The sequence below is a fragment of the Neofelis nebulosa genome, chromosome 3, assembly GCF_028018385.1.
Source record: "Neofelis nebulosa isolate mNeoNeb1 chromosome 3, mNeoNeb1.pri, whole genome shotgun sequence".
In the NCBI taxonomy this organism is placed as follows: Eukaryota; Metazoa; Chordata; class Mammalia; order Carnivora; family Felidae; genus Neofelis; species Neofelis nebulosa.
The window spans coordinates 167,034,389-167,048,162 of record NC_080784.1 but is presented as its reverse complement, the minus strand read 5'-3'; the positions used below and the strand labels follow the sequence as shown (position 1 = coordinate 167,048,162).

The following is a 13,774-nucleotide window of genomic DNA, read 5'->3' as shown; positions in this document are numbered from 1 at the left end:
AAGGGTTTTTATTAAGAAAGGGTGCTGGATTTTGTCAAAGGCCTTTTCTGCATCGATTGACAGGATCATATGGTTCTTCTCTTTTTTTTTGTTAATGTGATGTATCACGTTGATCGATTTGCGAATGTTGAACCAGCCCTGCATCCCAGGAATGAATCCCACTTGATCATGGTGAATAATTCTTTTTATATGCTGTTGAATTCGATTTGCTAGTATCTTATTGAGAATTTTTGCATCCATATTCATCAGGGATATTGGCCTGTAGTTCTCTTTTTTTATTGGGTCTCTGTCTGGTTTAGGAATCAAAGTAATACTGGCTTCATAGAATGAGTCTGGAAGTTTTCCTTCCCTTTCTATTTCTTGGAATAGCTTGAGAAGGATAGGTATTATCTCTGCTTTAAACGTCTGGTAGAACTCCCCTGGGAAGCCATCTGGTCCTGGACTCTTATTTGTTGGGAGATTTTTGATAACCGATTCAATTTCTTCGCTGGTTATGGGTCTGTTCAAGCTTTCTATTTCCTCCTGATTGAGTTTTGGAAGAGTGTGGGTGTTTAGGAATTTGTCCATTTCTTCCAGGTTGTCCAATTTGTTGGCATATAATTTTTCATAGTATTCCCTGATAATTGTTTGTATCTCTGAGGGATTGGTTGTAATAATTCCATTTTCATTCATGATTTTATCTATTTGGGTCATCTCCCTTTTCTTTTTGAGAAGCCTGGCTAGAGGTTTGTCAATTTTGTTTATTTTTTCAAAAAACCAACTCTTGGTTTCGTTGATCTGCTCTACCGTTTTTTTAGATTCTATATTGTTTATTTCTGCTCTGATCTTTATGATTTCTCTTCTTCTGCTGGGTTTAGGCTGCCTTTGCTGTTCTGCTTCTATTTCCTTTAGGTGTGCTGTTAGATTTTGTATTTGGGATTTTTCTTGTTTCTTGAGATAGGCCTGGATTGCAATGTATTTTCCTCTCAGGACTGCCTTCGCTGCATCCCAAAGTGTTTGGATTGTTGTATTTTCATTTTCGTTTGTTTCCATATATTTTTTAATTTCTTCTCTAATTGCCTGGTTGACCCACTCATTCGTTAGTAGGGTGTTCTTTAACCTCCATGCTTTTGGAGGTTTTCCAGACTTTTTCCTGTGGTTGATTTCAAGCTTCATAGCATTGTGGTCTGAAAGTATGCATGGTATAATTTCAATTCTTGTAAACTTATGAAGGGCTGTTTTGTGACCCAGTATATGATCTATCTTGGAGAATGTTCCATGTGCACTCGAGAAGAAAGTATATTCTGTTGCTTTGGGATGCAGAGTTCTAAATATATCTGTCAAGTCCATCTGATCCAATGTATCATTCAGGGCCCTTGTTTCTTTATTGACTGTGTGTCTAGATGATCTATCCATTTCTGTAAGCGGTGTGTTAAAGTCCCCTGCAATGACCACATTCTTATCAATAAGGTTGCTTATGTTTATGAGTAACTGTTTTATATATCTGGGGGCTCCGGTATTTGGCGCATAGACATTTATAATTGTTAGCTCTTCCTGATGGATAGACCCTGTAATTATTATATAATGCCCTTCTTCATCTCTTGTTACAGCCTTTAATTTAAAGTCTAGTTTGTCTGATATAAGTATGGCTACTCCAGCTTTCTTTTGGCTTCCAGTAGCATGATAAATAGTTCTCCATCCCCTCACTCTCAATCTAAAGGTGTCCTCAGATCTAAAATGAGTCTCTTGTAGACAGCAAATAGATGGGTCTTGTTTTTTTATCCATTCTGATACCCTATGTCTTTTGGTTGGCGCATTTAATCCATTTACATTCAGTGTTATTATAGAAAGATACGGGTTTAGAGTCATTGTGATGTCTGTATGTTTTATGCTTGTAGTGATGTCTCTGGTACTTTGTCTCACAGGATCCCCCTTAGGATCTCTTGTAGGGCTGGTTTCGTGGTGACAAATTCCTTCAGTTTTTGTTTGTTTGGGAAGACCTTTATCTCTCCTTCTATTCTAAATGACAGACTTGCTGGATAAAGGATTCTCGGCTGCATATTTTTTCTGTTTAGCACACTGAAGATATCGTGCCAAGCCTTTCTGGCCTGCCAAGTTTCAAAGGAGAGATCAGTCACGAGTCTTATAGGTCTCCCTTTATATGTGAGGGCACGTTTATCCCTTGCTACTTTCAGAATTTTCTCTTTATCCTTGTATTTTGCCAGTTTCACTATGATATGTCGTGCAGAAGATCGATTCAAGTTACGTCTGAAGGGAGTTCTCTGTGCCTCTTGGATTTCAATGCCTTTTTCCTTCCCCAGTTCAGGGAAGTTCTCAGCTATAATTTTTTTACTTCTTAATTATTGATTGTGTTCTGAATAATTTAAGTGGCAACCCCTGGATAAATGAGATACTACCATTTATGCAAATGACAATAACAATAGAGGAGGCATATGAAAAGAGACCGTGGAAAGGGCAGGGAGCTTCACTATGAGAACTGAGTTCAAGTCCTGGCTCTGCCTCTTACAGCTGTGGGAACATTCACATCCACTCTAGACAGGCGTTTTAAAGATTAAAAGAGATAAAGTAAAATGCCCGCCTCCATACTTAGCACATATGGAGCTCATATAGGCAAGCTATATTATTATTTTTAAATCATTGAATATGTGTGGAAATTTGGATGTGTGTCTAATATGCTCAAGAGGGATTGTAAGAAACCCAAAAATCTGTAAGAAAAAAATCAACTTCAAGTTACTTTAAGTAAAATAGTGTTAATCAGATTTCTGAAAATTTCAAGCTGAAAGACACTGGCGATCATACAGTTCTGCCTGCCCAATCTATGAATGAGGAAACATAGGCCGGAGAATCAACATCAGTGGGCTAATGAGAATGTAGAGACAGGACTGGAATCCAGGTTTTCTCATGTCCTTTCCAATGCTCTTAAGCACATATGAATTAATCTAGAATAGAGGTTGGCAAACTTTTTCTACAAAGGGGCAGATAGCAAATTTAAAAAAAAATTTTTTTAATGTTTATTTACTTTTGAGAGAGAGAGGGAAGGAGGGAGGTGCGAGTTGGGGAGGGTCAGAGAGAGGGAGACACAGAATCTGAAACAGGATCCAGGTTCTGAGCTATCAGCACAGAGCCCCATGAGGGGCTCGAACTTACAGACTGTGAGATCATGACCTGAGCTGAAGTCAGACGCTTAACCAACCGAGCTACCCAGGCGCCTCCAGATAGTAAATTTTTTACACTTTGCAGTGATATAGTCTCTGTTGTAAACTATATTCAACTATGCCATTGTGCAGCAAAAGCAGTCATAGGGAATGCATAAATGAATGGGCATGGCTGTGTTTCAGTAAAAGTTTATTTACAAAACAGGCTACAGGCTCTCGTTGGCTTCATGGGCTGTCGTTTGCTGACCCTGATCTTGAACAAGATGGCAGACTCTAGCTAAATGAAAATGATCAGTGTAATTTCAAATCAACAAACCTATTGTCAATACAGTAAAAAACTGAATAACAGTAACAGAACTCAGGAGAGTGATTATATATATTTTAAATGTTGCCAGTGTGACATTTTTAAATGATGTTTGGTAAGGATTAATCCTAGCCTCAAGACCATTATATTCTTTGGTAATATTGAGAAAATGCAAGAAAACAACTCTGAGAAAGCAGAGGATTCTTAAGAGAATTGGAATTCTAAATTATCTTGGCTAAATAAGAATGGCGAAGAGAACTAAAATATTAGTATGCATTAAATGATACAACTTACTTAATTAAAATAACTAAAATGCAAGGCATCAGGGGTTTTGTGTAAGCAAAGTATTCTAACCTAAAGAAATAAGTAAAGAGTGCCATCAAAATCTACTAGTTACCACAAACTGAAAACACATCACCTTCTCACCAAGGGAGCATCCTTCATATCAGAATCAATGAGTCTGATCACGGAACCATGAATAATCTCCCCGCAACAAAAACATGCCCAAAGTGCATTTGGCCTGTGTCAGGAAGCCCTTGATGATACTGGTGCAATGATCATAATCTTCATGATATTCTCCAGACACACAAAGAGAGATTTCATGGAAGAAAGTGCCCAAATGCCTTTTCTTCTCCATGAAGGATTAATGCAGAAAAAAGAAGGAGGAGGAGGAGGAGGAGGAGGAGGAGGAGGAGGAGGAGGAAGAAGAGGAGGAGGGGGAGGAAGAGGAGGAGGGGGAGGAAGAGGAGGAAAAGGAGGGGAAGGGGGAGGGGAAGGAGGAGGAAAAGAGGAAAAAGCCTAATGCTGCAATCTGAGGCAGGGACAAATTTCCTCTTCCTAACAAATATGACAGATTGGGATGAGTTTGCCAAGGAACACTTCAAATTTCCTCTAGGGAGCTTTTGAGAGAATTCGAAACTTTGCATCTGTTTGGCATGAGGTACCCTCCCTGAAGAGAAAGGAAAGAAGTACAAGACTTTTCAACATCTGAATTTTAAGAGAACTATACAAATTGTCATTTGACATACTCAATTGCACTAAATGTAGTACTCTATTTTCCCTAATGTTTATGTTGCTCCCTAGTAGTAAATTGGTTGTTTAAAAAGCACATCTACCCTTGGAGGCACTAAAAAGTAACCCAATGATATATGATGAGAATGAGGTTCATTACTTTGTGCCAACTTGCTCCCAACATCTGTTCAGTTTATACAATGACTCATTCAGCGTATTCAGGGCTTAGTGCAAACAACCATCATCTTCCAATATTTGATTTACCCTTGGGCTTTCACACACCTCAACTTTGGTTTCACTGCATGGCTTTGGAAGCAGAAAGGCACAAAATGAAGCTCTATCAATGAACGAGAGATAGGGTTATAAATGATTATAACTATGAAAGTTTTATGGATACAACTTCTGCAACTCAAAGGGCTATGAGTCAACATGATGATGTTATAGCCAAAAAGCATTTAGACACCTTTGCTCTCTGTCCGAAACACGATCAGAGCTGTTACTCGAGTACTGTAGTTCACTGTCATTTCCTATACCTTTTTCTTTAGATAGCAAAGAAAAATGTTAACTTCATAGATGAAGGATCACACTCCATCACAATGTGAAATCACACAGAACAAATAGTAGTTTTCATATATATACATAAAATACATAAAATACTCTCTACTCATATGTGTTCACTTGCAATGCAATTATAATTTATAGCCAAAAACCTCAGCTTTTCAATATAGATGATAGGCATTTTATTTTTGTGCATCAACTAAAAAAATTAAGACGGCTTCAACTAACACAAATGTTGATGCTTTACCAATATTACTAAAAAGTGAATGAAAATTAAGCCCCTTTCACACTTGTTAAAAAAATAATGCGAACTGAAAGAATACTGTGTTGGGGAAAATGCAGAAGGAATGTATTCATTATGGTGTAAGGTATGGAGATGCTCATTAGTTGTAGCTGACATTGTATACAAAATTCCTACAGAAATAATACTCTGAAAATCAGAACTAAAGGGTATTTTTAAGAAACTGTCAAGACCAAAAAGATGCCTGCCCCCTGGAACAAGAAAAGTTGCATTTGATTTGCTTAACGGAAAAGTAATGTTTTGTGTAGCAACTCGGACATCTCAGAACTGTGGATTCTCCGCATTTATTTTCCATCGTAATGTCCTTCAGAGTTTTTCACAACAACAATGGATCTAACAGACGACTCAGGCATGCAAAACCAGTATATACTCAATTTTACCAGTTGGTAAAAAATGTTTTTTCTCACCCACAGCTTTGACCAGGTCACCCCTCCCAGCCAGTGGCCTCGCTATTGTTCTCCTTATCAAATGCAGACTCCTCATTCTTAGCTTCAAAGGCCCCCTCCAGTTTTCCCAGCCTTCATTTCCTCTCTAACCAGTCTGTATTCTTCCAGCCAAGAAATCCTTCATTCAGCTCTTTCATTCACTGACCCCAATCCTTCCCCCGTCCTCTCACATGTCCACACTCTGCACCCTCAACTCACACCACTTTCAACAACCTGCCTCTCCCCCAAAATGTGATTAAGCCTAAACTTGATAGGTTAAATGACCTAAGCTTTTGTCTGCTTGTTTTTCTTTTTAAAATCTAACGGCATTGGCCCTGTACACAAGAGATTCTTAAATGGGACCGGGACACCAGTAACAAATCTCTGGTGTTTTAGTTATTCACGTTCAATCTGTCAGAGGCATGACACAGAATAAAAAATAAAGCAGCTGCATTACATTTAAATATAGGGGAAAAAGAGACACTCTATTACATGACTGCTGGATATAGGAACTTCAGCTGATACAGCTTCGGGGACCCCGCCAGGCCTGGAAGAAACTGGGAAGGTTAGCCACTAGCTGAGAGAGGAACAAAGACATGGATAGCCTCATATCGCACCACGAAAGTGACAAGCTGAGAAGGAGGAACAGAGACAGGATACTGAAGGGGGAACTAGGCAGCAGAAGAGCACAGCATCCCAAGTAGGAATGAAAATAGACCGCAATCCAGCCTGCCAGGCAGAACTGCCTTTGGGCATCTGATCGGGCCAAATTCCAACAGGGACACACATTAGTGACCTGAATCACTATCTCCTTAGCCTTAGTTTCTGAAAGTTCATTCCCTTTTCTGCAATAAACACTACGAGCTTGCTTCTTTTGTTGCTCCTAATACTCACCCCAATGAGATTCTCTAGTTGCAATGCAAACGGTTGGATTAATTTAGTACCCCTTAAATTAGTATTCTTTTTTTCATTGCTGAAAGCCCCTTCAATCGCTCTCTCATTCAAAAATGCACTGAGTATCAAGGTTATTCTGTCAGGAAATATCCTAAAATGATAAGCTTCCATTCCCTCACTTGTAAAATAAGGATGATATTATGTACCCAGTACACTGTATAGAAAATTAAATGAAACAGAATGTAAAAAGCACTTAACATGAGTGGCACCCAGCACGCATGCAATCAAAGTAACTTATTACTGTTGTTGCTGTTATTGTTATTATTGCTCTAAGGACCTTGTTTTTAGCTGTAGCCTAACTTGAGCTAAAAACCAATAAAAACTCATTTTTAAGCAAAAGGATGTTTATTTATATACATTTTTTATCTTCTCACAGAATACAATGAGTCACATCTTTTTCCAATTTTCCCGAGTTCCAGTGCCTCCATCCCAATCCTCCTGGGTCCAGCAGGGCACCAGCCTGTTTCATAATCAACTGGGGGAAACACACGAGAGAGGAAGGAGAAATACCAGAATGGAAGATTTAGTATTCCTTAGTCTGTGATACAGTCAAGAGATGAGTCGGTGAGCCATTTCCCACAACTCCGGTGGGTCTCAGAGGGGGACAGATATCAAAACTGCTTTTGCAAGCTGCCCTTTACGTGTCCTGAACTTTCGAGCTCATTCCTCTTTGTCTCCTTTGCACTTCACCTTCACCCTCTATGAGCTCATCCACTTTGCTTTCAGCCCGGTATCTATACAAACAACTCCCAAGCTCTTGTTGCCCTGTTCAAACCTGTCTCCTGAGCTTCAGGTACCTACACCCAACTGATACGATCTGGAAAGTCACAGCCCAAATGGTTCTTCCTCCTAAACTGTTCTCTTCCCTGTGGTTTCTACTGTGGCCAGTGGTACAACCACCACCCTCCATCTTCTCCCAACCAAACACCTTCCGTCTTTTCCTCTCCCACGAGAATCATCAAATTCTCCAATGTGTGATTCCTTCGGAACAGTGACTTTGTTTTGTATGCTCCTGAATCCCCAGTGGCCGAAACAACCCCAGTGACAATAGGCACTCCATACACATTTGCTGTATGCATGAATGGCCCGTAGCTGCTTTTCCATACCTGCTGAAGGAAGGGGTGAATGCGTTTCTTTAAGCTGGGTTCTCAAAAAACAAGAACATAAAAATAATTCCCTTTTACTTAAATCTTTCTAATAATTTGTTCATTTAAACACGGCTGTTAAATCATATGAAACAATTTTGTTTTCTATCAGAACAAGATACTATTTGTTTTGTTATAATGTTCAAATGTTAATCCTCTGGCTGTTGAGTTTCCCAGATAAGCAAGACATTTTCTAGTCTTCAGATTTTATCCTATAAAAATCTGTAAAAATCCTCTATTCAAAAGTTATACTTAGCAGGGAGTCTTCTGAAATCCAAACTGAGAAAATTGGAAACAGCTTAACAACCCCAAAGAATAATATTTCATAAAATCCTATGGAGTAAAAAGCCAGATCCTGTGGGGCCACTGGCTGTATGTATTGGGCAATCTCAGAAAGCATTAACTCTTTCGAGCCCTCTAGATGCTACTTAGTGGACAGAAGTAACTTGTCAAATGTTCCCCAAGATTTTTGAGTGAAGATCTTTTCATATTTCATCTAAAACATCATATCCATTTGAACTGATTTTAGTAGGACAAGGTTCTGAACGATACATGTTGCTTTATTGCTAGAAGTATGTGGCCTTGCATTTTACTTTCTGTCAAGTGTCCAGTCAGATCAATTTGCATTGCCTGCTTCATAAAAATAGCAAAAATGTGCTACAAATAACAGAAATAAATAAAAGGTCAGTACATTCATGTCTGCATCTGCATTTGACTTGCAAAATAAGGAGACTTCATGAGATAAAAATATGTCAAGACTCTTATTTTTATCACTACTATTCTATACCGGGCAGATCTGAACATTACATGTTTTCTTCAATTATAAGACTGCCAGCAGGCAGACTTATTTTCAGTGCAAAGCCTTAGCCTAAATTAAGCCACGCATTTCTGACATCTTGTCCGAAGAGACTGAAAGCAAAACTCCAAACTTCTTACCCAGTCAACATCAACAGTTCTAAGCTAAATGGCCACTTTTTTTGTCCCATGTTGAGATTTATTTGAACTACAAACCATGAAAAAAAAAAAAAATAGGAACATTCTCATGAAGAAGAAAAGAAGCCAAATGGAGTTATGTGCAGGCGACCACTGCTTGCTTATCTAATCACAAAATATAAGGCGAATGAACGGTACTTGCTGTATATATATAAAATCATGTGCTATATACATAGACATAGAAATTTCCTTATGCAACAGGAACTTTTTGTATGGAATAAACCCCTCCCTTCCTTTGTGGGCCTAATGCCATAGTTCTAATCTTTAATCCATTCTAATTAAGTGCTTCCAGCAAATGATTTTTTTTTTTTAATTTTTTTTTTCAACGTTTATTTATTTTTGGGACAGAGAGAGACAGAGCATGAACGGGGGAGGGACAGAGAGAGAGGGAGACACAGAATCGGAAACAGGCTCCAGGCTCTGAGCCATCAGCCCAGAGCCTGACGCGGGGCTCGAACTCATGGACCATGAGATCGTGACCTGGCTGAAGTCGGACGCTTAACCGACTGAGCCACCCAGGCGCCCCAAATGATTTTTAAATAAGTAGTCTTTGTACACAGAAATCACCATTTGGAGCTAATTTTGAAGGTCATTAAGTTAAATATACACAGAAATCTTCTTTCCTCCTTTTAAAATGTGTGTGTTTCGTTTACAACAGTGATATACTAAATCTGTGAGCTCTGCCCGGCCCAGGTTCAAATGGGTTCAAATCACAGCTTGCGTCGTCCTACCTCGATAACCTTGAGCAAATGAGAGAATCTAAGTATCTGTCCTCTCATTTACAAAAGGAGAAGTGTCTCAGTCAGTTTTGGCTGTAGCAACAATACCATAGACTGGGTGGTAAAACAAAACATTCATTTCTCACAGTTCTGGAGGCTGGAAGTCTAAAGTCGGGGTGCTAGCATGGTCTAGTTCTTGGTGAGGGCTCTCTTCCTGGTTATGTCCTCACATGGCCTTCCTTGATATATACCACAGAGAGCAAGCTCCAGTCTCTTTTCTTATCCCATCATGGGACTCTACCCTCATGGAAACCTAATTACCTCCCAAAGGCTCTATATCCTAATACCATTCCTTTGGGAGTTCAGGTTCCAACCTACGAATTTTTGGGGAGACACAATATATAGCCCCAAATGGGAAGAATTGCTATGATACTCACAGTGCATCTGTGAGCAGTAAATAAGATAGTATCTCTAAACGCCTGGCATGGCATTTAGTATATAACAAATGTTCAGCAAGTGTTATTATTATTATACTATTGTTGAAACTATTATTTGGATTAAAAAGTTCCTCTACTGTTTCTTCTGCATTTTTTTTTCAGTTCTGTAATTGCCTTACCCACATTCACCAGAGAGGAACTTAAACTAAAAGTCATTGATCTTCCCTTGTACAAATCTCTAGCCAAAGTACCGCTTGCACGGACTAGCGCCACCAGCCTCTAACATGTAGCTCTCCGTCCTCACAGCTAGTCAGCATTTTTTTGTTCTTAATATTTATCCCATGTATTAATGTAATCACTTGTGTACGTGCCTATGAGTTTCTGTCACGTGTGATTCATTTTGACACGGTATGTGCCCGTTTTCAACTGTATCACTAAAGAAATAGAACCGGGATCAAAGACAAGTCTGAAGGATTCCACAGTAGCCCTGGGCATAAGCAAAGATCTTCCAAGGCTACACACAGGTAGAAATAGTTTTAAAGGACTCAGTGTCCACATTCTTCAATGCCCTCTTTTTTATAACTGCCCTACTTAATTGCCCTACCTGTCCAAGGCTGGAGTTGTCAGTTTTCCCTTCCCCATCTCATGAAGTCTCTTTTTTTTTAATTGACAAAATAAAGACATGTCTCTTATCCATTCCAAACCTGCTCCAATGCCTCATCGTGAGGTGCAAAATATCTGAAATTCCAAACATGTAGACATTTCAAAATACCTTCAGTTTAGCTATCGTGCATCCTCATTCCCCAAATGTCAGATAATATATTGTTCCCAGGGAAACCCCTTGAAGGGCAAAGTCAAAAGAGCACTGACAAGAAACACAGAAGGACAGGGAACTCATGTCATTACAGCAACAAACTTGAGTCCAGCCATTGGGTTTTGTCTGACGGACTGTCCTCCTAAATATATGCACTAAAATTAAAAGTGCAAATGAGGTTAGAAGCTACCAGTTCCAGTTAAGATGGCATAAGAATATTTCATCTTATCTCCTCCTTTGGTTATAACTAAAAATCACAAACAAAACGCATAAAGCAACTATCTATGGGATCTGAAAAGTTAAGAATAGCAGGCAGCTTGGGAAGGGATATTAAGACTTAAAAAAGAGTAATACAAATATCAAATCATTATATTGTACACCTGAAACTAACACAATGTTATGTCAATTGTACCTCATTCATTGAAAAAAAGAAAAAGACTAATTAGGAAGTGAGTTTTCTGGCGTTTTCCTTTTTCACCCATATTTCCCAACATAGAGTCTGGGCAGCAAAATCATAGAACTGAGCTACAGGCATGGCCAGGAGAAACTCTCTCCCTGGTCAGAGGGATGGGAGGGAGGAATCCTGCAAAACAAAGAGTGGGGAGGCAATCCTCCAAACTGTTTTCTCTCTTGACTCTCCTCTAGAGGGAGGTCTTAGTTCTGGAGCTGTACTCACACAACAATGGGAGCAGCTATGGGCTGGGCTGCCTGTTTGCCCTGGAGGAGGATATGACAGTGAAAGATGCTGAACCTACAGCTTTGTGGACACAAAGGACCAGGAAGAAGAGTCCCTGGGAGTCAGAGAGTTTGGAGAGATCACAGAGAGAAGAGAGCTTGAGGAGAAAATCCCATAGAATTGTGTATTGAGTCCTGGACTTAGCCCCCCAGAGATACATGCATGAAAATGACTTGAAACAGAATACCAAGTCTTTGAGAACTGAACTACAATGTATTCCATGGCCCAATAGTCACTGGGAGGCGAATATGTGTGGAGGATCCAAATAACACCACAAAATCTTTGAAAAGTAAGCAGACACATTGGAACTAAAGACCACAGAAAGTATATTGGGACTTGTGACCTAAACCCAACTGGCTCAGTTGACTATGAAGAAAAACAAATGCACAAAAATTAACATTATCCAGAGATTTTTAACAGGACCCAGAATTTCATAATATATTCAAAACACCCAGGATGTAATCCAAAATTAGTTGACATACCAAGAAGCAGGACACTTTCAGCAACCCCCAGGTGAAAAGATAATCAGTAGACACAATTTGTGAGAAGACCTAGATACTGGAATTATTTGACAGGCCGTTGCAGCAGCTATTACACCCATGCTCCATGAAGTAAGGGTCAACAAATTTGAAATGAATGGAAGGGTAGAAGTTCTCAGTAGAGAAACAGCAGTTATAAGAATCAAATGGAAATTTTAGAATTAAAACATATGATAATTTTTTTAAAAGGCTACTGAATGGAAGAATGACGATGACAATGAAAAGAATCAGTGAGCTTGAATATAGATTAATAGGCATTGCCCAACTTGAACAATAGAGAGAAAAACGATTGAAAAGAATGGCCATAACTTCAGGGACCTATTAGATACTATAAAAAGGTCTAATGCTGATGTCATTAAAATCCAAGAAAGAAAGAAGAATGAGATTTGTACAAAAAATTATTTAAAAATTAATGACTCAACTTCTGAAATCCAGTGAAGACTATAAATTTAGACTTGAGCTCAGCACAACCCAAACAGGACTAACTCAAGGAAAATCATATATGTACACAAAATACTCAAACAAATAGGGTTTATTCTGGTAATGCAAGACTAGTTGTACATTGAAAAAGTAATAAATGTAAACTCCACATTAACAAACAAAAAAAACCCCACATAATCATGCCAGCATATGTGGGAAAACATTTGATAGAATTCTACATCTTTCATGACAACTCTTCAGGAAACCAGGAGGAGAGATTCAGTTTAAGGAATTATCTGATTATGTCAGCCCTGCCAAAAATATCCTACCTTTCTTGAAGTCAACTGTGGCACATAACATAACTAATCACAGGAGTGACCATCTCATTATACTCAGATTTCATACCCACATTCAAAAATAAGGAGATTATTGGGGCGCCTGGGTGGCGCAGTCGGTTAAGCGTCCGACTTCAGCCAGGTCACGATCTCGCGGTCCGTGAGTTCGAGCCCCGCGTCAGGCTCTGGGCTGATGGCTCGGAGCCTGGAGCCTGTTTCCGATTCTGTGTCTCCCTCTCTCTCTGCCCCTCCCCCGTTCATGCTCTGTCTCTCTCCCAAAAATAAAATAAAAAACGTTGAAAAAAAAAAATTAAAAAAAAAAAATAAGGAGATTATATACCAGAAGACTAGAATCTTGGAGACCATCTCAGAATTCTGTTTACCATAATAAGCAATGAACAGTATGAAGCCAATATTCTGAAAACAGTACCTTGTACAATAGCTGTAAAAACATCTAACAAAATATGTGCAAGATATATAAATGAAAATTATAAAATGCTGATAAAAGAACCATGGCAGACCTAATAAATGGAGAGATAAACAGAGTTCATTGTTTGAAAGATTCATTATGGTTAAGATATCATACTGGTATCTCCCTAAATTGATCTAGAGCTTTAACATAATTCCAGTCAAAATCTTTGAAGGAGTTTTGACAAGCTGATTTTAAAATTTATATAGAAAGGCAAAGTACTAGAACAGAAAAATAAATTTGGAGCAAGAACACAGTTGAAAAACTCATACTACCATATGTTAAGACAACATAAAGATGTCATAATCAAGACAGAGTGTTTTTGGTTTGGGGATAGACACAAAGATCAATGGAACAAAATAGAGTCCAGAAATAGACTTACATGAATATGGTCAGTTACTTTTTTTTTTTTTTTTTTTTTTTAATTTTTTTTTTCAACGTTTTTTATTTATTTTTGGG

The 13,774-nt window shown here is 38.7% G+C and overlaps 1 protein-coding gene and 1 long non-coding RNA gene across 11 annotated transcripts in view; one reads left to right on the top strand and one right to left on the bottom strand.

Moving 5' to 3' along the window:
• The window catches only part of LOC131507629 (uncharacterized), a 39,983-nt gene extending 32,124 nt beyond the window's left edge, over positions 1–7,859 (top strand). Inside the window, exon 5 of the long non-coding RNA XR_009259597.1 lies at positions 7,085–7,859. This is a non-coding gene — a long non-coding RNA (uncharacterized LOC131507629). The remainder of the gene's footprint in view (positions 1–7,084) is intronic.
• Positions 1–13,774, bottom strand: part of CORIN (corin, serine peptidase) — a 261,992-nt gene that overhangs the window by 129,086 nt on the left and 119,132 nt on the right. The gene's annotated exons all lie outside the window — the stretch shown is intronic.